This window comes from Protopterus annectens, chromosome 1.part2 (assembly GCF_019279795.1).
Source record: "Protopterus annectens isolate FY-2018-M chromosome 1.part2, PAN1.0, whole genome shotgun sequence".
Classification (NCBI taxonomy): Eukaryota; Metazoa; Chordata; order Ceratodontiformes; family Protopteridae; genus Protopterus; species Protopterus annectens.
This window is the reverse complement of record NC_056727.1, coordinates 548,751,719-548,773,765: the sequence shown is the minus strand read 5'-3', so window position 1 is coordinate 548,773,765 and position 22,047 is coordinate 548,751,719. Positions and strand designations below refer to the sequence as shown.

Sequence of the window (22,047 nt, the reverse complement as noted above, 5' to 3'; positions counted from 1 at the left end):
TGGAGTGTACTGCCTAGGCAAGAAAAGCTCCTCTTTAAGAACTGTAGGATTACTTTATGTCTGACGTAGATCTCTCTAAGCATCAGCTTCTTTTCCATCTTCTAGAGTATAAGCCGTTATGGTAATATGAAGCAGCTACAGTCTCAAGACAACCCAATCCTAAAGTGGTGTCACCTTTGTTATCTCCCTCACTTGGCTTTTGCTCCCACACAGTGTCACTGTCTACTTCTGAACCATAAATGCCATACATGGTTAAACAGGAAACATAAATGCAAGTTATGGCACCGTACTGGAACCTGTGGCTTTCTCCTTTGTATATGGAAAGTGCTGTGATGGTTCAGACTGCTACCTATAGGTTGCCTTATATGTTGTACATGTAGCGCTAGGACCCCCCCCCTCCACTTTTGTACAGTTGTGTACTGCTTGTCATAAGGTCTTCCAACATTTCAATAATAGTAATTTGATATCTGTTGACCACTTATTGAAGTGCTTAGTTCTATACTGAAATCATTGACACTGTATTCTGCTTTTTTTCCTATGTTTTCTAACCCCTCTTTTCCCTACAAGCTTCAGGTATGAGCCCCTAAAACATTCAAAAAAACACACTTAGCTTTCGGATAGTCAAGACAATCCAAGTCAGAAATCTTACTTATTGGATGCGTAACTTGACTTAAAAGTAGCAGGATTAAAAACTCACGCACTGTCCTGGTCAATTTGATGTTGACTGCAGTCACATTCAGATGCCTAAACAAAATAAAATCATCTCTTCTTAATGCTGCAGAAGCAATTTAGTACTGTGTTTGGCTTCCAAGGCTGGGCTGTCTCCTCCAATATTCAAGTGTGCCTGACACAGGTTAAACACCCCCTTTTCTTACTGGTCCTGTTTTGTCCTTTTGTTTTATTCCTTCCCCGTCTCTGGAACTTTAATCTCTCTCTGCTTTCACTCATTATACACCTCAAGCCATTTTATTCTCTTGTTTGCTCTGAAATGTTTTGGCTCTAGCTCTAGATTTTCACTTCAAGTGACAGATTACGTAATCTAAAATATATGGAGTTGCACTTCTACATTCCCTGCACTTAAATACACTACTTAGCAATCTCTAATGGACTAAGATGCAACTACATCCAAGACAGCTAATATCTCACTCATGGTCCTGCCAAGATATGGGATATCCTTCGATCTGCTGCGACACTGACAATTCTCCCTTATTCAACAGTGCTCATTTTTACTTTTTTCCTAACTCAATCTAAAAGGGAAATAAATAAAATAACTGCTGTATAATATAATCTTTTATATGGTAGCCCTGTAGCTGCACAAGTATACACACTTTTATTGGTGACAAAACTAAATATGTTTAGTTTACCATCTCCATACCACTACAAATAAAGTAATATGTAATGGTCAGGGGTACAATCGCATAAGCCACACCACTACCTCCAGTAAGCAAGGGGCAACTTGTCTTAATATATGGAAAATGCATGCTGCTGTCTTGGGTTATGAATACCATCTAGCATACCCAAATAAACTTTAAAATGAACAGCTGAAGAGCAGAGTTAAGCTAGGGTTTCTCCCATCCTTCTCTCAGTCCAGTGTCTTACAGTTCTATCTTACCAACAATAAATTAAACTTGGGCAATGTAAATTTTGAACATGTGCACGCACGCACACACAAAATTTTTCCCATGACGGGTTAATGACATCTTTCTAATGACAGTACCACATCCCTATATTTATGGTAAAATGTTGCCACTAGATACGCCAATCTAACGCATCAAAAACAAAATTACTGTCCACTCAAAATAAGCCAGCTATCATAACACTATTCATAGCTAAAGCTGCTAAAACAGCCACTTTCATCAATTAATAATTTGACACTTCTGTGCATGGACACGTACACTAACAAGCACCTGCCACAAGCTGCTGAAGCTGAATAAAGAGTTTTTCATGTAAAATAATTAAAAATTATATACTTCACTTTAAAAATTAAATCTATGTACACATACATAAATACATGTGCAGATACACAATTGCAAAGAAGAGTACAAATAAAAGGTCTAAAAAGACTGATATTAACTAGGAAAAAAACTCTAGCTGTCTAGTCTTGCTACTATAGTTAGCTGAAGTCTTAACGTAATCTATCAGCCTTTGATTTTTAAGAGCATTTAGCATTTGTGGAAGGCAATGACTCTCAGACATGAGCTTTCAGTCCAAAATGTCCAATGAAGTAAATCAAACATTAAATGAACTCTCAGCATTTTTCACTTATACATTTCAGTCTCCTTACTAACAAAATGTATAAAGTGGCATCCTGCAATGACGCAATACTAGAAAAATACAGTTAAAACAGTCATTTAGACAAACTTCCCCCTTTCAAGAATCCAGTGCTCTTTATTTCCTGTATGATTTAAATTTCAAATCTAAGCATCCTGTCTGCACATTCAATCACAGCTATCAGAAAGCAAGTCCAATTCCATCTTCAGCTTTTGAAAGTGTCAGCCTTCAAAACAAAACAAAGCCCTGCCAAGTCTGCCTGTTTTAAATGAGTTTTAAAGCTCTAAAATATTTTAGAACGACTGCATGGTTGTTGTACAGTTCTTCACTTGTATATGCTGCAGAATTAACTGAAAATAACAGTTACATGCTTTGTCCTTTTATAATTTTTTTCCTGAAAAATAATTACATTTTACAGCAGCATAGTTTACTTCTCCCACACTTACTATGTTAAATCTGCTTGAAGAATTCAGTCTTGGTTTACCTTTCAGACTCAGGCACTTTGTGCAAACTGAGCACAGTGGATAACACTTTCAAAGGAAAGTCTTGCAACTCCTCCTACCCTTGACACCCTGCAACTCTCTCTATTTCCAGGTCCTGACCAACTGAAAAACACCAAAAACAACCAACCAATACACCTTCCTCAAAGGAGACAGACGATTGGTGTGTGAGATTGTTAATGAAGCTAAATTCTTCTAGCAGATCTAATGTTAGCAGAGTCCGTAACTGATCCTCCGGATGCATTCCACTGAACAGAGCAGTCCCAAAGGGAAAGACAGATCTGGAAGAATTGTCCAGTTTACAATGTTCAGCAAAGGTGCTCCGTGAGGCTCATTTTTTGTAATTTCTCCAAATATTTTGGGTTTCTAATACCATGACGGGAATGGACCCCATTCCTAAGTCAAAGTATAATTAAAGTTCATGAAATTAGTACTGTTTCAATCTTTGATCTCAGCCAGAAGTGCTTGTCGCAGCACCCACAATGTGCCCAGTAATGACTCCTCCTGCAATCTGTACAAAATTACATGTATTGCTAACATATCTAAATACAACTGTAGATTCTTTTTTTATAAAAAAACGTTGCTCCTACTACTATTGAACTGTCTGGGTATCTTTCTTCCACAGTGCTCTCATTTCTGCCTGCAAATCCTGAAATTTTATGACTTTGTGTTTCTCTGTGTACAAGAAACTGAGATCACTGGCTGTAGTGATTTCAATGGTCAATGCTACTTTTGTCTTCTTTTCATGGACCACTATATGTGGTTTTCTTGCATCTATCTTTTGAACTGTTGGTAATGGGTAATTCCATGTGATGTAGACATCATCATTTTCTATGATGCTTTGTGGCTCATGTTTCAGGGGTTTTCAGCTACTTCAATATGTTTGCACAATCCCCAGTGCAACAGTCTCGCCACATTATTATGCCTTTCAGTACACAGTCCTTCTGCCATTAGTATGTCACAACCAGCAACAAGGCGTGCGACTGTTTCCAATTCAGGTTTACAAAACCTACATCTGCCTGTTTCTCCCACATGTTCAATGGACTTTGTAAACCAATGTGTATGTAGACCACTATCTTGGGCCGCCAATATTAACCTCTCATCTTTTGGTTTAAATTTGTCTCTTCTTAACCATAATCTTGCTCAACATGGGGTTCTTCCAGGAGTTTTCTATACTTACAACTATATTTAATCATTTTCCACATTTCTTGCCTTCTCATCTGATCCTTCACCTTATATTCTTTCTTTTGCTTTTTTTTTTTTTTTTTTTTTGGGAAATTCAGTTGCTGCCTGATTTTTATCTACTTCTGGTTTGATTTCCATTCCCACTTGACACAGACATGCTTCTGCTAAACTAAGAAGGGAAGTCATCTTAGATTTATTTTCCTCATGTTTCAGAACTTTCACTATATTTGGGTCTTGTGAGGTCAGCAGACATGTATGCAGTTCCACAACTGCAGATCTATACATGTAATCAATTTCAAGTAGGCCCATACCTCCTTCGGAAAGGGAAATATATAATCTTGGTATGCACTGATTTTTACAAATCATTTGATCAGCATGAAGCATCCTTCTTGTTTTCCTGTCTAATCTATTCAACATCTTTTGGGATCAGTCAGTCACTCCAAAACTGTAAGTTAGGACAGGAAGAGAAAATTGGTTTATAGCTTGAATTTTGTTCCTAGATGTCAAAGCTGTTTTCAGGAATTCATTTTTCTAAAATATTCCTTACTTTTATTCACATTTGTTCATATTTTATTGTTGATCTTACATCAATTCCTAAATATTTAAACACTCCTCCTTGCTCAAGTTCTTTTATATCATGTTCTTGTTCTAAACTGATGCTTTCTTGGTGCTGCAGCTTTCCTGCTTTAAAGGTTGCTTTTGCATATTTATCCAGACCAAATTACATTCTTATATCATCTGAAAAAGTTTTGACTACTTGCAGTTGTGCCTTCAGTGCTTCATTTGCTGAGCTATACAGTTTTAAATCATCAACAAAGAAAAGATGAGAAGTTTTTACACTTTGTTGCTTTCTGGGAGCCAAATTACAGACACGACCTAAATCTGTTAAGTGGGCAGCTTAATGGGTTACGGGCAAGGAAAAAGAACAACGGTGACAGAGTCACCCTGGAATATCCCCCTTTGGATTTTTATCCCTGGAATAATCATTTTTCCTTTATCATGGCTTAACTGCAAAGTGGTTTGCCACTGTTTCATGGTCGCTGTGATGTAGTTTGTCAGGGTAGGGTGCATCTTATACATTTTTAAGCACTCTTTTATCCATGCATGTGGGATATTGTCAAATGCTTTTTTGTAGTCAATCCATTCCATACTTAGATTCTCCCCCTTTTTACAGTTCTCCACTATGACTTTATTTAACAACAAATAATCTTTTGTTCCACATGACTTTCTTGATTTGTCCTTTTATTCTATTGCCATAATAAGAAGTTATGTACCTACCATAACGTTCCATGTTAGTTGTCTTCTCTCGCCTTCTTTCTTGCTGGATGGGTTCGGAGCCGATCCTCGGCTCCGACTCGGCACTTGCTAAGCTCGAGAGCTAATTTTACCAGCTCGAGGCAACCCTATATCCCATGATGCAAGGCGTGAATACCCCAGATCTCGTTTGGTAGCTATGAAAAAACCCTGCCAGTAACCTTCTTCCCAGAAAGGAAGAAGAGGAACTACATGTGGAAGGAAACAAAGCAAATAACCACTAGAGACTAGTGACACTTCCTACTGGGGGTCCATAGAAAGAATGAACTGTACCCAGCGAAGAGTACAACTTCAAGGTCTGTCCAGGCTAGGGGGAAGGAGGGAGGGACGCAAGAAAGAAGGCGAGAGAAGACAACTAACATGGAACGTTATGGTAGGTACATAACTTCTTAATGTTAAGTTGTCAAACTCGCCCTCATTCTTGCTGGATGGGACCACGTCCCTGGCACCTCTATCCTGGGTGGCTCAATGGAACACACTCTTGAGAACTGTGGAACCAAACTTAGCCCTGTCCTTGGAGGCCAAGTCCAATTTATAATGAGAGACAAAGGTGTGAGGAGTGGCCCAAGTGGCTGCTGCACGATGGTGTCAATAGGCAGCCTATCCTGAAATGCTATGGAAGTGGCTAGGCGCCTGGTAGAATGTGCGTTTGGTTTAGAGGGCAGTTGCTTGCCCCTAAGGAGATAAACATGAGAAATGATAGAAGACAGCCATCTGGATAAGGTCACCTTGGAGACCGGAAGACCCTTCCTGTTTTCTGCATAAGAAAGAAACAGTTGATCAGATTTTCTGAATTGTTTAGTTCTGTCCAAATAATATCTGAGTTGGCGATGGACATCCAAACAATGAAGTTTCTGTTCCGCTCTGTCAGAATAATTAGGGAAAAAAACTGGCAATTCAATAGATTGGTTAATATTCGTCTGGGAAGCAACCTTGGGCAAAAAAGATGGATTAGTTCTTAAAGATACTCTATCTTTGTGGAAAACCAAGTATGGGGGACGGGCACAGAGAGCGTGAAGTTCAGACACCCTCCTGGCTGAAGTAACAGCAACCAGAAAAATTGTCTTCCAGGAAAGAAATTTCAATGAGCATGTAAGCAGCTGGTTCAAAGGGGGGCAGAATCAAGGATGCCATCATTAAATTTAGGTCCCATTCCGGAGGGGGATCTTTGACTGGGGGTTTCAGCAGAAAGATCCCTCTAAGAAAGGCTTTGCAAAGCTTGTGAGACATTATGTTTTGATCCGCTAAGCCAACATGAAAATTTGAGATCGCTGCCAGCTGAACCTTAACTGTCGAGGAAGAAGAGCCCGATTGAAAAATCTCAGCTAGGAAGTCCAAGACTGACTGCACTGGAGCAGTAAAGGGATCTATGTCTCTGGACTTTGCCCAGAAGGAAAAACGCTGCCATTTACTAGCATAAATCCTTCTGGTAGAGGACTTTAGAGAAGCTACTATGATATCTCGCACGGGATTAGAAATCATAGGAAGCCTGGCTAAGGAAGGAAGTGGAGCAACCAAGCAGTGAGGTTGAGAGAATGAATGGCCTGGTGCAGATGACCCGAATGGTGGGTCAGATGATCTGGAATTGGATCCAGATGCCAAGGCTGAACCAAGAGATGACGATGTAGGGACGGAAACCAAATTTGTCGAGGCCAGTAAAGGGCAATGAGAATCAATTTGGCTCTCAAGACGGTAGCTTTCTGAATCACTTGAGGTATCAGCGGGAATGGAGGAAAGGCATAAAGAAGTCCCCGGGGCCAATCCTGGGTTAGAACGTCTCTGGGGGATGGCCTGGTAGTGGAAAGAGGGAGAAGAAGTCTGGGCATTTGCTGTTTTGGGGTGTAGCAAAAAGGTCGCAGCAAGGGACGCCCCACTTCTGAAAAATCTAGTCCACTACTGATTGTTTGAGAGACCACTCGTGTGGCATAAGAATAGCTCTGCTCAGTCTGTCCGCTAAGAGGTTGGATTTCCCGGGGATATGCGTTGCTATCAGAAACCGATGAGAGGAGATTGCCCATTGCCAAAGTCTGAGAGCTTCTCGACACAGTGGATAGGACTTGGTCCCGCCCTGTTTGTTGATATACCAGACTACGGACATGTTGTCCGTCTGAACTGCAATAGTCCCTAAAGGAAGAAAGTCGCTGAGGGCTTGCAACATTAAAAGCACCGCTCTCATCTCTAGGACATTTATGTGCAGATGGTATTCTATGGGTTGCCAAGTCCCATGGACCATCCTGCCCTGATAATGCCCCCCCCACCCGATCAGAGAGACATCCGAAGTGACTGTGGCAACCGGAACTGGGGGAACAAACAGTCGGCCCTGATGGAGTTGTGGAGAAGACATCCACCAGGTTAGGTGACTCTTGCAGGATTGCGTCACGAAGATCTCGTGGCGCATGGGAAGCTGCTGGAATGACCACTGGGTGAACAACATCCACTGCAGAAGACGTATGTGGAAGCAAGCTAAAGGAAGCAGTACAATGGCCGCAGCCATAAGACCTAGCACCTTCAGGACAAATCTGGCCTTGATCTTTTTGCTGAGTAGTATGATCCGAACATACTTTTGGATGTCCAGAATTCTTTGGTTTGTGAGTCTTGCTGACATCCCGACAGTGTCTAATTCTGCGCCTATAAAGGTAATAGATTGGCAAGGAGACAATGAAGATTTTTCGAAGTTTATAGAGATCCCTAACTGGTTGCAGATGTGAAGAGTGTAGTCCCTGTCCTTGAGAAGTTGATGCCTGGTGGTGGCAGAGAGGAGCCAGTCGTCTAGATATGGAAACACCTGGAATCCTTGACGTCTCAGGTGAGCCGTGACCACTGCCATGCATTTGTTGAACACTCTGGGGGCTGTAGTGAGGCCAAAGGGCAGGGCTCTGAATTGAAAATGACTGGTCCCCAGCCGAAAGCGGAGAAACCTTCTGGAGCGCCTGTGAATTTTTATGTGATAGTACGCATCCTGAAGGTCTATTGAGCACATCCAGTTGTCCTTGCCCAAAAAGGGTAGAATGGACTGAAGCGTGACCATCCGGAACCTTGCCTTCTTGACAAACTTGTTTAGTTTGCTGAGGTCTAAAATTGGTCTCCAATCTCCCGTCTTTTTGGGGACCAAAAAGAATCTTGAGTAGATTCCGGATCCTACTTGGTCTGCTGGCACTAGTTGGATGGCTCTTTTTGCTAGGAACTTTGATACCTCCAGCTTTGCCAATTCTCTTAGACCGGGTGAAACGTCTGGAAGGCATTGATGAGGAATGGGATATCTCTTGAAAGGGATATTGTAACCCTCGGATATGATCGACTGTACTCATTTGTCTTGAGAAAGGGAACGCCAGGCTGTTGGGTACAGCGACAATCTTCCCCCGACTGCCTCCAAGGGTGGACAGTCGGGCAACACCTCAGGGATGCTGGAAGGGTTTATCAGAGAGAGGCTCCCTGCTACCCTGATTCTGCAGACCCCCTCTGCCCCTAGGGCGGCGTCTATTGTTATTACCCCCTCTGCCTCTGGGGGTAAACTGACCACGTGCATCCAGCGTGACTCCCTATGATTTACAAAACCACATTTTCCCCCCCTTCTGACCTTTGGGATAGGGTCTTGAAGGGGTGGAGAAATGGACTCCTACGGCAGAAAGAGTCTTGCCGTCTTGCTCACACCTGGTCAATGTGTCCTTCACCTGAGGCCCGAACAAAGCCGAACCATCGAAGGGAGTATTAGTGAAGGACGCCTTAAAGGGATCCGCGAAATTACAAAGCCGCATCCAGGACTGACGCCTAACTGCCACTCCTGTGCCTGCGGCTCTACTCGCCCCATCGGCTGCATAAGAAATGAGCCGCATGGAGGAGTTAGTTATAGAATTTAGGATTCCTAGCTGTGAGGCAATCTTTTCTTGAGCCCCAGCAGCTGACGGATCCTGAACTACCTCACCTAGTTCCTTGAGAATGTCTCTCTGAAGCCGGGTAAAGTGACAGAGATAGTTCAGCGAGCGCATAGCAAAGGTCGATGAAGAAAACATCCGCTTACCATACCTATCCATGGTCCTAGAGTCCTTGTTAGGAGGATGGACCGGTACAGAAGGATCGGCAAGTTCCTTCTTGGTGGCAGCCGCCACCACCAGGGACACCCTTGTTAAGAAACTGTTTGTCTGCGGGGGCCGTGATGAATTTAGAAGGCCTCCTGGGGACTGGTTCCACAGAATCCGGGGCCGCCCACGCCCTTCGAGCCACCACTTGCATGAGTGGGTCGAAAGGCGGAGACACCCAGGAGGTGGAGGGTCGAGATCCAAAAGCCTCCAGGTATACTGACTCATCCTCGGAGGGGTTAATGGAAGGCCAGTTCCCCCTCTGCTTAAGGAGTTCCAGGATGTCTGAAAAGGAGACATCCTCAGAGGGGGACCGTGGGGAACCCTCCGACTCATCTAAGTCAGTATCTGATGTCGTAGACTCGGGGGAGTCTGTGTGCTTCCTCTTGCACGTCCTCTTACGCGGGGGTTCTCAGGAAGGATCAGGAGAAACCATGGAAGAGGAAGTTATTCCCAATGGGGAAACCTGGGGCGATGGATCTCTGGGTCCGAGAGCAAGAGAATGGCAAGAGACATCAACAGGCACCGAAGAGGGAGGAGCTAATGGAATTGACCGTTGACTCAGTTCCGGGGCTAGAACACTCCTCATCACCTCAAAGGCTCCCCTCCCAGGGAGGCCAGAAGACTCCCGCTCCGAAGAGACAGGAATCCCCAGTCCCACCAAAAAAGAAGGCTCCGAGGCCGATGTCGGTGCCGAGCTCACCAATGCCGAAGCTCCAAGAGGGAGAGCGGGGTCGGACAAGGGTCCAATGCCACTCGCCACCTCGGAGCAGACAAGGGAAACTCGACGACCGGATCCCTCCACAGAAGGTCTCATGGAGGAAATCGGAGTCGAAGACGACGGAGCCGACAGGGGAAGTATCGGTTCCGGCGCACCCACGGTCAACGTTCCGAGAAGCTCCGGCTCCGAACTCTGAAGGAGAGTCGGAGGAGGAATTTCAGGGGGATGAGGGGTAGCGGTTGTCTGCTGAGACGGGCTATGGAGCATCTGGGCCAGTGCCTGTGACTTCAGCAGTCTACTTACCACCCTCTCCAAGTCATGGTCTGACAGCCTGGAAGACCTTGAAGATCGGCTCCGATGGCTCCGCTCCGAAAGTAGAGGAGATCCCAGAGCCGAGCGAATCGACTCTAGGGAAGGGGACTGAGATCTCTTCTTGGAAAGAGCCATCGGAGCCAAAGACCCTTCGGTTCCAGATGGAGCCGACAGCTTATCGGCACCAGTCCTGGTCAAGGAGACGTAGGCTCCGGCCGGTGCCAACATCGACATAGGTGCAAGTGTATCGGAGCCGGTCGGCGCCGATACCACTACCTCAGAGGTAGAAAGATCGGCTCCGGCTGGAGCCGATCTCGACTCCGAAGGAGTCGGAGCCACCACCGAAGACTTAAGAACCACAGCCTGGGCTTTAGGTGGCTTAGAGGGCTTTGCCGACCCAGTCTTGGTCGGGGAACCCTCTGGCTTCAACAAGTCACGAAGAATTAACTTGTTATGACGTTCCTGCAGGACTCTCTGGCTGAAGGAGTGACAAATAGCACAGGAGTCCTGCAGGTGTAAAGGCCCCAGGCAGTACACACAAGAAGTGTGACCGTCTGTCAGAGACATTTTCTGACAGCACGAGTCACACTTCTTGAAGCCTGAGACCTTTACTTCTTTTGATATGGTATGCCAAACACAGACACACACCAGTCACACAGTTATCCAATAAAATATAGGGAAAAACTGAAAAACACACACACACTCCCTGACAGAAAATTAATGGAAGGTAGGCTTAAGGCCTGAAGGGAGGAAAAACTATCCCTATATAAAGGAGAAAGGGAATATAGGGCAAGATAGTTAGGTATTAGTTAAAACTAACTTTTAAGAAAGGAAATCAGGAAAAAAGAAAAATTTTTGACTGAACTTTAGTATAAAATACTACAATTTTACCTGAGCTGGTAAAAGGAGACCTCTTCGCGAAGTGGCAAACGAGATCTGGAATAGTCACGCCTTGCATCATGGGATATAGGGTTGCCTCGAGCTGGTAAAATTAGCTCTCGAGCTTAGCAAGTGCCGAGTCGGAGCCGAGGATCGGCTCCGAACCCATCCAGCAAGAATGAGGGCGAGTTTGACAACTTAACATCTGAGTTTTCTTCTAAAAGATTATAAGTTCTGTTGGAATCAATTCCAGTGTATATGTTTATACATTGTCGGAAGGCAAGTTATTGGTCTATAATTTTTACGGTAGCCTGCAGGTTCATTCTTAAGTAGGAGTATTGTTTTTCCTGTTGTTAGCCAGGTTGGTGTCTTTTTGGGGTGCACATATAAATAGTTCTTACTCATGGTTAAATCTTTGTGTAAAGATATTAATACTCTTAAACAGAAGTTAGGTAGTGCATCTGGGCCTGGGGTTTTCCAATTAGAGGCTTTTCTTAACTTTGTTTCAGTCTCTCTGGCTATTACTTCATCCCATCTCATATCCTGTAGTTTTGAACTTCTTATTCATTCTTTTACTTCTTCTATTCATTTAGCATCTTTATTATGCTCCACAGGATAGGACGGCCTTGGTGGTGCAGCGGTTAGCATTGTCGCCTCACAGCAAGAAGATCTTCTGTGTGGAGTCTGCATGTCCTCCCTGTGGTCATGTGGGTTTCCTCCAGGTGCTCTGGTTTCCTCCCACATCCCCAAAGACATGCTGCAAGTGGATTGGACATGCTAAAATTGGCCCTAGGTGTGAGTGCGTGCATGTGTGTGCCTTCCGTGGAAGGTTGGGCACCGGGCTGGCAAGTCGACACCGTAAAACTCCACTGCCAATCATGAACGGACAAGGTGATCTGCTGTGGCAACCCCTAACCAGGAAAAGACGAAAGAGAGGGAGAGAGAGAGACAGAGACAGAGAGAGAGAGAATTATGTTCCACAGGATCTTCATAAATACTTATCCAAAATATCAATTTCTTCTTTTTTGGTGGTCTTTCAATTCCATTTACCTTGTTTCCCAATTCTCTATAAAACATTTTTGGGTCATCAATAAATTGCTTTCTTTGTACTTTTCCTTTATATTTATCTGTGTACCTTCTAAGTTTTTTCTGCCTGTGCTGATATTTTTAGTTTATTATTTGTGACAGTGCATGATAAATCTTGATCCTTTATAATATTGTGCATTGCTTTTATCACATCTATCTTTCCGAGTATTTCTGTTGATCTGTTCCTTCTTCTATACTATTTTAACAGTGACACTTTTTGTCTAAAATGCTTTACAGTTTTCTTTATTTGATACTTCCATGAGGGTACATGATTTCTCCCCTTCCTTTCACTTACTACCCTGTGTTCTTGTGGTAGAATTTTATCTGTTATTAATTTAGCTGCACAGTAATATATCCTGTTTACTTCTGTTATATCGCATGGATCTCTATGGACACTCCTAATTACTGTGTTCATTTGTTTTATCAAACTTCTAACTTTTGGGTTTTACTGACCTTCTGCAGTCTATTTCCTTCATTGATCTTAATATGTTTCTCTATCTCTCTTAAATCAAGCAACTCTGCTCTTTGCTCATTTTCTTATAAACTGAGGGAAGGCACATTTTTTGTTATCCACTTTCTGCGGGCATTCTACAGAAAGTTCTATACCATCTTCCCGTGGCACCTTCTCTTCAATTTCATACAGTGTCATCTGTTGCTCTATCATATGGGAACGCACTAGCCTACCACTCCTCATCATTGACTGCGTCAGAGTTGCCACAGTTTCCTGTTCCTTCCTCTGCTGTCCAGCCTCAAGTGAATGTTTACACTGGTTTCCTGTGGAAGGCTCCAAAATACCTTTGTATGGCAATTGACCAATTGCTTCCCATTCCACTGGCTTCTCCTTAATTTGGATGTCTATTGCAGTATCCTACTGTGGTGCTTTCCGAATTAGATTTTCTACACTGCATCCTTCACTTTGCAGGTACTTCATAATCTCAGTTTCTATTTCTTTAACTTCTCCATTACTAATCTTCTTTTCTACTTTTGGCCTTTCTCTTATTTTTTTGTACTGGAAAGTTTTCCATGTCTGGATTCCATTGCTTGTATTTCTCTTCAAATATCTTTGATGCTGCTCTTTTTTATTGATTAGTTTTGCTTTCTACTTTGCATAAATATTACACCATATTAAATCTTTTTTTTCCCAAGCCCATATTTTTGCTTCAGATGTCTTCTGATCTTCTTGTTTCTCCTTACTTTGGGAACTTGTTCCATCGTGCTGTGATGTAACCTGTGTTAGACTTATTACACCAAATCCTACATTTCGCAGACATTCCATAACTTCAACTTCCTCTTCTTCATTTTTTTCCATTCCTGGCATCAGTGCGCCTACCAGGAGTGGGCACTTTTTATCCTGGGTCTTGTGCATCCAGCTATCTTTTTTTAATTTTTCACTTACTTCTATCTATGACATAAGCTATATAAAATACAGTCTGTATCAGTGTCGTTTTGGTGAGGTTTTGTGAAAAACAGGGTCCAATTCGTGAAGGTACCAACCAGGACTTGAGGATGAATTCAGTTTCAGGTTTGTGGTCTGCACTGTTGTGGCAGGACAGGTAGCTTACATCCTTCTAAGTTGGGAGTTGCTGATTGAAGGCTTACTGTCTGTTATTCTAAATGTGTATTAGTTCAGGTTTAAGCACTTGGGGTTTGAGCCAGTTATTTTACATTAAGAAGGTGTGTGTGGTCTGCACTGTTGTGGGAGGAGAGGATGGATTCTGCCCTTCTGAGCTGGGAGTTTCTGGTTAAAGGCTTACTGTACCTGCTTATTTGAACTGTTTCTTTCTGAAATTGGTATGCCTTGTTTGCTGTAGCATAGACTAGTTTCAGACCTGCTGAATCTAGGTTTGTTTGGATAACTTGAGCACTAATCCAGGCCATTTTTCTTTTGGAGAAGGTTCCCCTGCACCCTACTGGCAGGAGTGTGCAGTTAGAACTTGTCTGATCGAAGACTGCTGGAAAGGGACTCAGTTTTTAGCTTTTAACTGGTTAATTTGTTTAATCAGTTTCCTCATTTGCTACTGTTATATTAAAAAAATAAATAAATAAAAATAATACACTTTATGCATCGCCACTTAGCTAGGGTTAAACTATTTCCGGCACCATAAAGTGTGGTCTTCAAATTTTCCCTTAGAACTAGCCAGTTTTTTGAGTTTTAGCACTCAAATCTGTTTCTTTGAGCTCAGCACTTGTTCAGAACCCATTGTAAGCACTAAATAAGCTACAAATTACTACAGCACTCAACTTTCCTCACTTGTCTAGAGGAAAACAGTTTTTAGTACTTAATAAATAAGCACCTAGCCAGGCATGTCTAAGGGTCAGCTCCCAGTGTTTTCTCCTGTCTACCGGATGAATCTAGGCATCTTGGGGCAATGCAGCAATTGCCTCATGTACACAGACAACCCTCTCCTCCTACCACCCAACACTACAACCTGTGAGAGATGCCCTTATATAGCCAAACTGGAAGCAAAGCTCTCTTCACTCAAGACTGGACTAGACAGTCAAGAGGAGAAGGTAAACGCTTGCACCACACACACTCATCACATAGTCCCTCAATACCTATACCACAAAAGCACACACATAGAAACACAAAACACACACCCACATTCGCGGAGGGTCTTAATAAAAATCTGCTCAAGCAACAGAGACCTCCAAAGCAGAAACGCAAGCAACCTCCACCCCCCAACACAACCCAAATGGCACATAGCCCACAAACTCAGTCTGCCACTCCACCACAGCCCATAAGGCATAACAATGTACCCAACACTCTAGTCATAGGTGACTCTATAGTCAGGCAAACTGATGTTCCACTCACCAGGCTAAACAAGGAGAAAGTTACTGTCAGCTACCTGTCGGATGCCAGGATCCGCCACATACTGCATGCACTCAGGTCACTCCACAACAAGTACAAACATGACTCTATCATTGCCCATGTTGGTGTGAATGACCTGAGATGTACCTCCCTGGACTACATGAAGAGACATGTAGGAGCTCTCAGATCTTGTAGCCCAGGCAGGTATGACCCTAGCTCTGAGTAGCATCCTACCATCACCCAGAATAATATCACAGTACAAGGACAAAATGATTGCCTTCAACAATTGGCTAAGCTTCTGGTGTCATTCTAAGGGGATCCAGTATCTGTCTAGGATGCCATGATCTACAGACCACGATTCTTTGCCAGAGATGGCCTGCACCAGTCACCCTTTGGATTCCAGACACTGGCTAAGGCTCTTGCCAACCCTATAGCGCCCTTTTTAGCCAAGGTTCAAATGAAAAATTCACCACCGTAACAGGTACAAGCAAGCAAAATCTGAGGGTAATGCTACTCAATGCTAGAAGTCTAAACCTCTAAATGCAGTCACTTGAGGCACATTGAGATCTGTGCAGTGACAGAGACCTGGTTCAAGGCTCCAGAGAGCACCCCTGCATTACCAGGCTATAATTCATCTCACGCCTTTCAGTCACCTAACCTGGACAGAAACACTAAAGGTGGAGGCGTGCCTATATTCATTAAGGATAACCACATCTCCAGGCTAGACGCCCAGCATAATGCATCCAAGATTATCCAAGTGCAACTAACTCTGGGCAAGACCGCAATCCAAATTGTAGCTTGCTACAGATCCCCCACCATACCCCAGGATTCACACTCCTCATTTCTTGATACACTGAAAAATATTAGGGTACAACCCAACACCCTAATAATGGGCGATTTTAACTACCCCACCATTAACTGGGAAAACTATTCATGTACCAACTCTTTTGTTCAACATTTTCTGGAATTCATAAATTCCAATGCCTTGTTTCAACTTATCCACACCCCCACCAAGGGCAGCAATATCCTAGACCTGGTCAAAACCAACATGGGCGAACGGTGTTCCACACCAAAGGTCAATTCCTCATTGGTCAGATCCTAGACACCCACAACCCCCCCCCCCCCCCCAATGAGGGAAACCACCATAAAAAATTTCTCCAAAGCCAACTTCACACTTCTTAAGACAGAAGTGGCAAATTTCATGACACCCATGCAGACAGACAATAGAGGTACGACTGTTGAATCCTACACAAATGCACTTTATAAGCACTTACACTAGTGCATGGATCGTGCTATCCCTAACAGAAAGTACAGTTTTGTACCTACCATAAATGTAGATGTTCGAGTGTTCACCCTGCTGCAGTCATTACACTTGGGGTTATCCTGCTGTCAGGCGGTCCCGCCGTTGGCCCGAGTTCCAAATTCTTGGTCCGGCGTTGGTTGCTGTCACTTCTTCCCTGACGTCAGTGCGCCAGGGGTATATAAGAGGCATCCGACGCCATTTTCTTCAGTTTTTCTTGCCCCAGATGTCAGGTGCCCCCAATAGGTAGGCAATATATATATATATATATATATATATATATATATATATATATATAGCTAGATAAAAATAAAACAATATCTTTAGGCACAAGCAAATACACCACAGAGGTTGTATAGGATAGAGTGGTATAGATAAGTTCAGCTAGTTCAGAGGGGATGGAGGGAGGGTAACCTGGACTGCAGCAGGGTGAACACTCGAACATCTACATTTATGGTAGGTACAAAACTGTACTATGTTCATCGTGTTACCCTGCTGCAGTCATCACACTTGGGTTGAATCCCAAAGCTAAGGATGGGAGGTGGAGTTAAACAGGGTTAGAAGAAGCTATTAGGCCCTGCAAAACTGCAGTGGCAAAACCAGCTCTAGTCTTAGAATATAGAGGTAAGTAATAGTGTTTGGTGAAGGTGTGCACTGAACTCCAAGTTGCAGCTTCCAGAATATCCTTGGTTGGCACTCCCCTGAGAAAGGCTGCTGATGTAGCTGTAGCCCTGGTGGAGTGGGACCTAATGTTAGCAGGTACTGGTTTCCCATGATGTGTGTAGCAGAAACGTATGCAATGCCCTATCCATTTAGAAATGGTCTGTTTTGAGATAGCTTTTCCTTGTGATCCTGTAGCATAGGCTACAAAGAGCTGGTCAGATTTTCTGAAAGCCTTAGTTTTATCCAAGTAGCAACGTAATTGCCTGTGAATGTCCAAAGAGTGCAGGAGTCTTTCTCCTTCGTTCTGGGGATTTGGGAGAAAGGTGGGCAAATGAATGGTTTGGTTTAGGGCCACACTGTATACCACCTTTGGCATAAATGAAGGGTTAGTTCGTAGAGAGACTCTGTCTTGATGAAAAATGAGGAAAGGCTCCACTGCCATTAGTGCCTGTAGCTCTGAGACTCTTCTAGCTGAGGTTATTGCAAGTAGCAGGGCAGTTTTCCATGAAAGAAATTTTAAATCAGCTGAAAAAGCTGGTTCAAAGGGCAGCAGTGTAAGCTTTTCCAGAACAAAGTTGAGTTCCCAAATAGGTGTTGGTGCTCTCCTTGGTGGTCTTATGTTCTTAGCCCCTCTGAGGTACTGTTAGGAGTGGATGTGAGAATAAAGGAGGATCCGTGTTGTAATGAGCTGAAATTGCTGAGGCGTGTATCTTAATAGATGAAAAGGAAAGTCCTTTGTGCAACATCTCAGTTAAATATTGTAGAATCTGAGGAATGTTTGGATCCAGGGGATTTTGGCTTTTAGCCTGGTTCCAGGCGCAAAATCTTTTCCATTTGTCTGAATAGGCTTTCTTGGTGCTGGGCCTCCTGGCCTCCAGAATGACATCCATAACAGCTTTGGATAAAGGTGTTGTCTGGTTGTTTAGGTAATATGCCATGCAGCCAGGTTTAAAGTCTTGAGCTGGCTGTGTAGAATCTGATTGTCTCGCTGGGTGAGCAAGTAAGGAATTTGTGGTAAAATCCATGGTGGGCTGTGGGCCATCTTCCTTAGAATTGGATACCAATGCTGGCGTGGCCAGTCTGGTGCAATGAGTATCATTTGTGGCCTCTCTAATCTGACTTTCAGCAGTACCTTTGCTAGAAGAGGCAGTGGAGGAAAGGCATACACTGTTAATGTTTTCCAACTGAATGAGAGGGCGTCCACTTTCCAAGCTTGTGGATGGAATTGTCCTTGTGCAAAATTTTTGAAGTTGGTAGTTTTGGGGCTTGCAAACAGATCTATGTCTGGGCGTCCCCATTTTTGAGCTATCATTGCAAATACTTGTGGATCTAGTTTCCACTCGTGTGGATCCATGATGTTTCTGCTTAGGTCGTCTGCCAATGTGTTTTTCTTTCCTGGCAGGAATTGTGCTTGTAATTGAACCTGGTGAGACAGTGCAGTGTTTCACAAGGTCATGATTGCCTGCATAGAGGGTAGGAATGTGTGCCCCCTTGCTTATGTACCACATTACTGTGGTATTGTCCGTCTTTATTATTAGTTGTCCTGGGTGTAAGAGGTCCTTGAAAGCTGTTAGGGCATTCTGTACTGCTAGCATTTCTTTCTGATTGATATGCAGATGCCTCTGATCTGTAGTCCATTTGCCCTGAATGCACTATCCTGCCATGTGTGCTCCCCAGGCATAGTCCGATGCATCTGTTGTCATAGTTTGCCCTGGCTGTGGGTAAGGTGAAAGGCTGTCCCTTGTTGAGGTGACATGCCTGTGCCCACCATAGAAACTCCTGTTGAAGGCAGTGAATGAGTGGTATCATTGTTTCCAAGCTGTGGCTGTGCTGAGTCCATACGCTTTTCAGGTACCATTGTTATTTCCTCATATGCAGTTTTGCAAATGGTATTAGTAGTATGCAAGATGCCATGAATCCCAAGGCCTGTAGATTTTTTCTTGCAGGGAGTTGGGTCTTTGTTGCCATTATTTTGAAATATTGAGTCAGCTGTTGTTGCTTGTCTGGCGTGAGATAAGCCATATGGGCCGTTGTATTCAAGCTGGCACCCAGGAATATTATGTTTTGTGAGGGCACTAGTTTTGATTTCTTTTCGTTTACTGTGTACCCTATGCAACTTAGAAGGTGTTTGACAAATGCCAGATGCTTTAAAAGAATGTCATTGCTTTCTGCTTGAATAAGGTAGTCGTCCAGGTATGGGTATATTTGAATTCCTCTTTGTCTGCAGTATGCAATTACTGGTGCCAGGCATTTTGTGAAGACCCTGGGTGCAGTAGATAAGCCAAAGGGCAGTGCAGAGAATTGATAATGCGTTGAACCTGCAATGAAGCGGAGGTATCTTCTGCAATTTTGTCTGATAGGGACATGCAGGTATGCTTCCTTGAGGTCCAACATTACCAGCCAAGCATTCTTGCCCAGCATGGGAAGAAACTGCTGTAGTGTTAGCATCTTGAATTTTGGTACTTGCAGATAGGTGTTCAGAATTGAAAGATCCAGAATGGGTCTCCATGCTTTGTCCTTTCTTGGGACTAGAAAGAGTCTAGAGTAAAATCCTTGTCCTTGCTCCTGTGTAGGTACCTGTTGAATGGCTCTCATGTCCATGAGAGCTGTAATTTGTTTTTGTGCCTCTGCCCATTGATTTGGTGGCAGGTTTGGCATTCCTTTTATCCTTGGTAATATATGAAAGTGGAATCTGTATCCTTGAGAGACAATGTTTAGGACCCATTTGTCTTTTGTGATGATGTGCCAGTTGTCTGCAAAAAATGCTAATTTTCCTCCCAAGGGAGCTGCCAGGAGAGATTTGCTTGGTAGTTTGAGGATTGAGTCATTGTGTTTGTCTTCTGCTAGCTTGGGGCCTGTCTTCTCCACCTTTCTGGGTAGCAGTACCCAATTGGCAGGGTTTGTAAGGGCCTTGTGACTGATCTCTGCCCCTTGGGCGTCTGTATTTGCCCCTCTGTGATCTGTCAGAAGCTGGAAAGGACCAGTTTTTCGTTGGCCAATTTCTGCTGAAACGAAGGGGTTGTATCTGCAAAAAATCCTTGACCGTCTGCATAGACTTTGCCTTATCCTCCATATTCTTTAAAACCTCTTCTGCTTTGACACCAAATAATACATCCTGCTGTAAAGGTGCATCCAATAATTTTGCTTTAACATGATCAGGAAGGGTTTGTTCTTTTAACCAAGCATGTCTACGTATGACAGAGCCAGTAACAGCTGCTCTACAGGAAGCTTCCAAGGAATTAAATCCACATTGTAAAGTATGTTTGCCCACCTGTTCAGCTGCATGCCACAGATCCTGCATTTTCTTGAATTCAGACTGTTCAGTATGTGTGCTCATTTTTTGTTTTAATTGAGACATTAGGAATTGCTGATATTTCAGCATGTGAAATTGACAATTTAATGCTCTCATAGCCAGAGTTGCTGAGGTGTATATTTTCTTTCCCCATCTATCTAGGGCTCTGGAATCCCTTTCAGAGGGCACAGGATTTTTAGCCATAGAAGCTTTAGCTCCCTTAGGACCCTGGGAAATTGTTTCTGGGTCAGCCACAGGGCTTTTATAAAGGAATTTGTGTGAGTCAGATACTCTGTAGTGTCTGTCTGGTTTGGCTGGAGCAGGAGGTAGAGAGCCTAGATTTAGACTGGACTCCAAGTAAACATCATCCACAATATCTAAAACTGTTGGGATAGCAAGAGGTCTGTGCTGGGGTAGTAAAAGGAACTCTCGGAGTCTTTTCTTAGAATCAGAGTAGTCCTGGCCTTCCCAGTGGAAATGTTCCCTCATGGTATGTAAAGTTTCCCCAAAGGAGTAGTCTTCAGGGGGAGACGCTGAGGGAATAGAGTCTTCAGCATCAGAGTCTTCATAAGGTGGAAAAGTGTAATCTTGTTCCTCAGAAGAATCTGAGGAAATTGAAACCTGGTCAGAGGAAGCATAATCCTCCTCTTGTCTTGGTCTTTTATCAGGAGGGGGATGGGAACCCCTGATTAGGGTAATCAAATCTTCAGCCATCTTAAGCATCTGTTTCTGAGACATGGGGCCTTGAACTGTAGACTGATGTATAGTCTTCTTTGGTTTTAAAGGCGTTTTAAGCTTAGCATAAGATTTAATGGTGAGTGTAGTCAGCCTGAAGACACCTTCTGCAACCAAAGGTGTTTCCACTGCACCGGGGTGTACTTCTGCTCCGGTGTCGGAAGGGCCTAATGAAGATGGCTGCGTCAGCCTAGTAGACTCCGCTTTGAGAATCCGCAGCTGTCTGGGGTTCCAGTTCTGCGGTCGTCAGGAGCTGCGTAGGCACCTCACTGAAAACTGGAGAACCGGCGACAGGCCCAGCAGAGGCCTCGGAGTCCGGCCTGTTCCTAGGCTGCCTGTCCTTATCCTTGCGTTTTTTATTCATGCCGGTCGTTGGCTGCTCCGACGGCATGATATAATTAAATTTCCTACCAAAGTAATGTCGTGCAAAGTCAAAACGGCGTTTGATAGTTCGTTTATTAAACCTAGCACAAAACCGACAACCTGTGACGTCGTGGTCTGGGCCTAGGCAAGGAATACAATAGGAATGGAAGTCCCTATGAGGTATTAGCTTCCCACAAGAAATGCAATTGTTAACTTTTTCTGACATCGGAGTGAGGCAAGAAAAGGTTCCCCAATGGGGTACTTAGCTTTACTGAAGACTTCGGACTGAAATTCGAATAGAAAATCTCAGGTGTCGGCCGACCGGCACTTGCGAACTGCTTCTGCTTCGGGCACCGAGCGGCAAGAAAGACTGAAGAAAATGGTGTCAGATGCCTCTTATATACCCCTGGCGCACTGACGTCAGGGAAGAAGCGACAGCAACCGACGCCGGACCAAGACTTTGGAACTCAGGCCGACTGTAGGACCACCTGACGGCAGGATAACCCCAAGTGTGATGACTGCAGCAGGGTAACACGATGAA

General features: G+C 43.8%; 1 protein-coding gene across 5 annotated transcripts in view; it reads right to left on the bottom strand.

Annotated features, from left to right (window-relative positions):
* Positions 1-22,047, bottom strand: part of MAP4K3 (mitogen-activated protein kinase kinase kinase kinase 3) — a 2,472,041-nt gene that overhangs the window by 290,287 nt on the left and 2,159,707 nt on the right. The window lies entirely within an intron of this gene.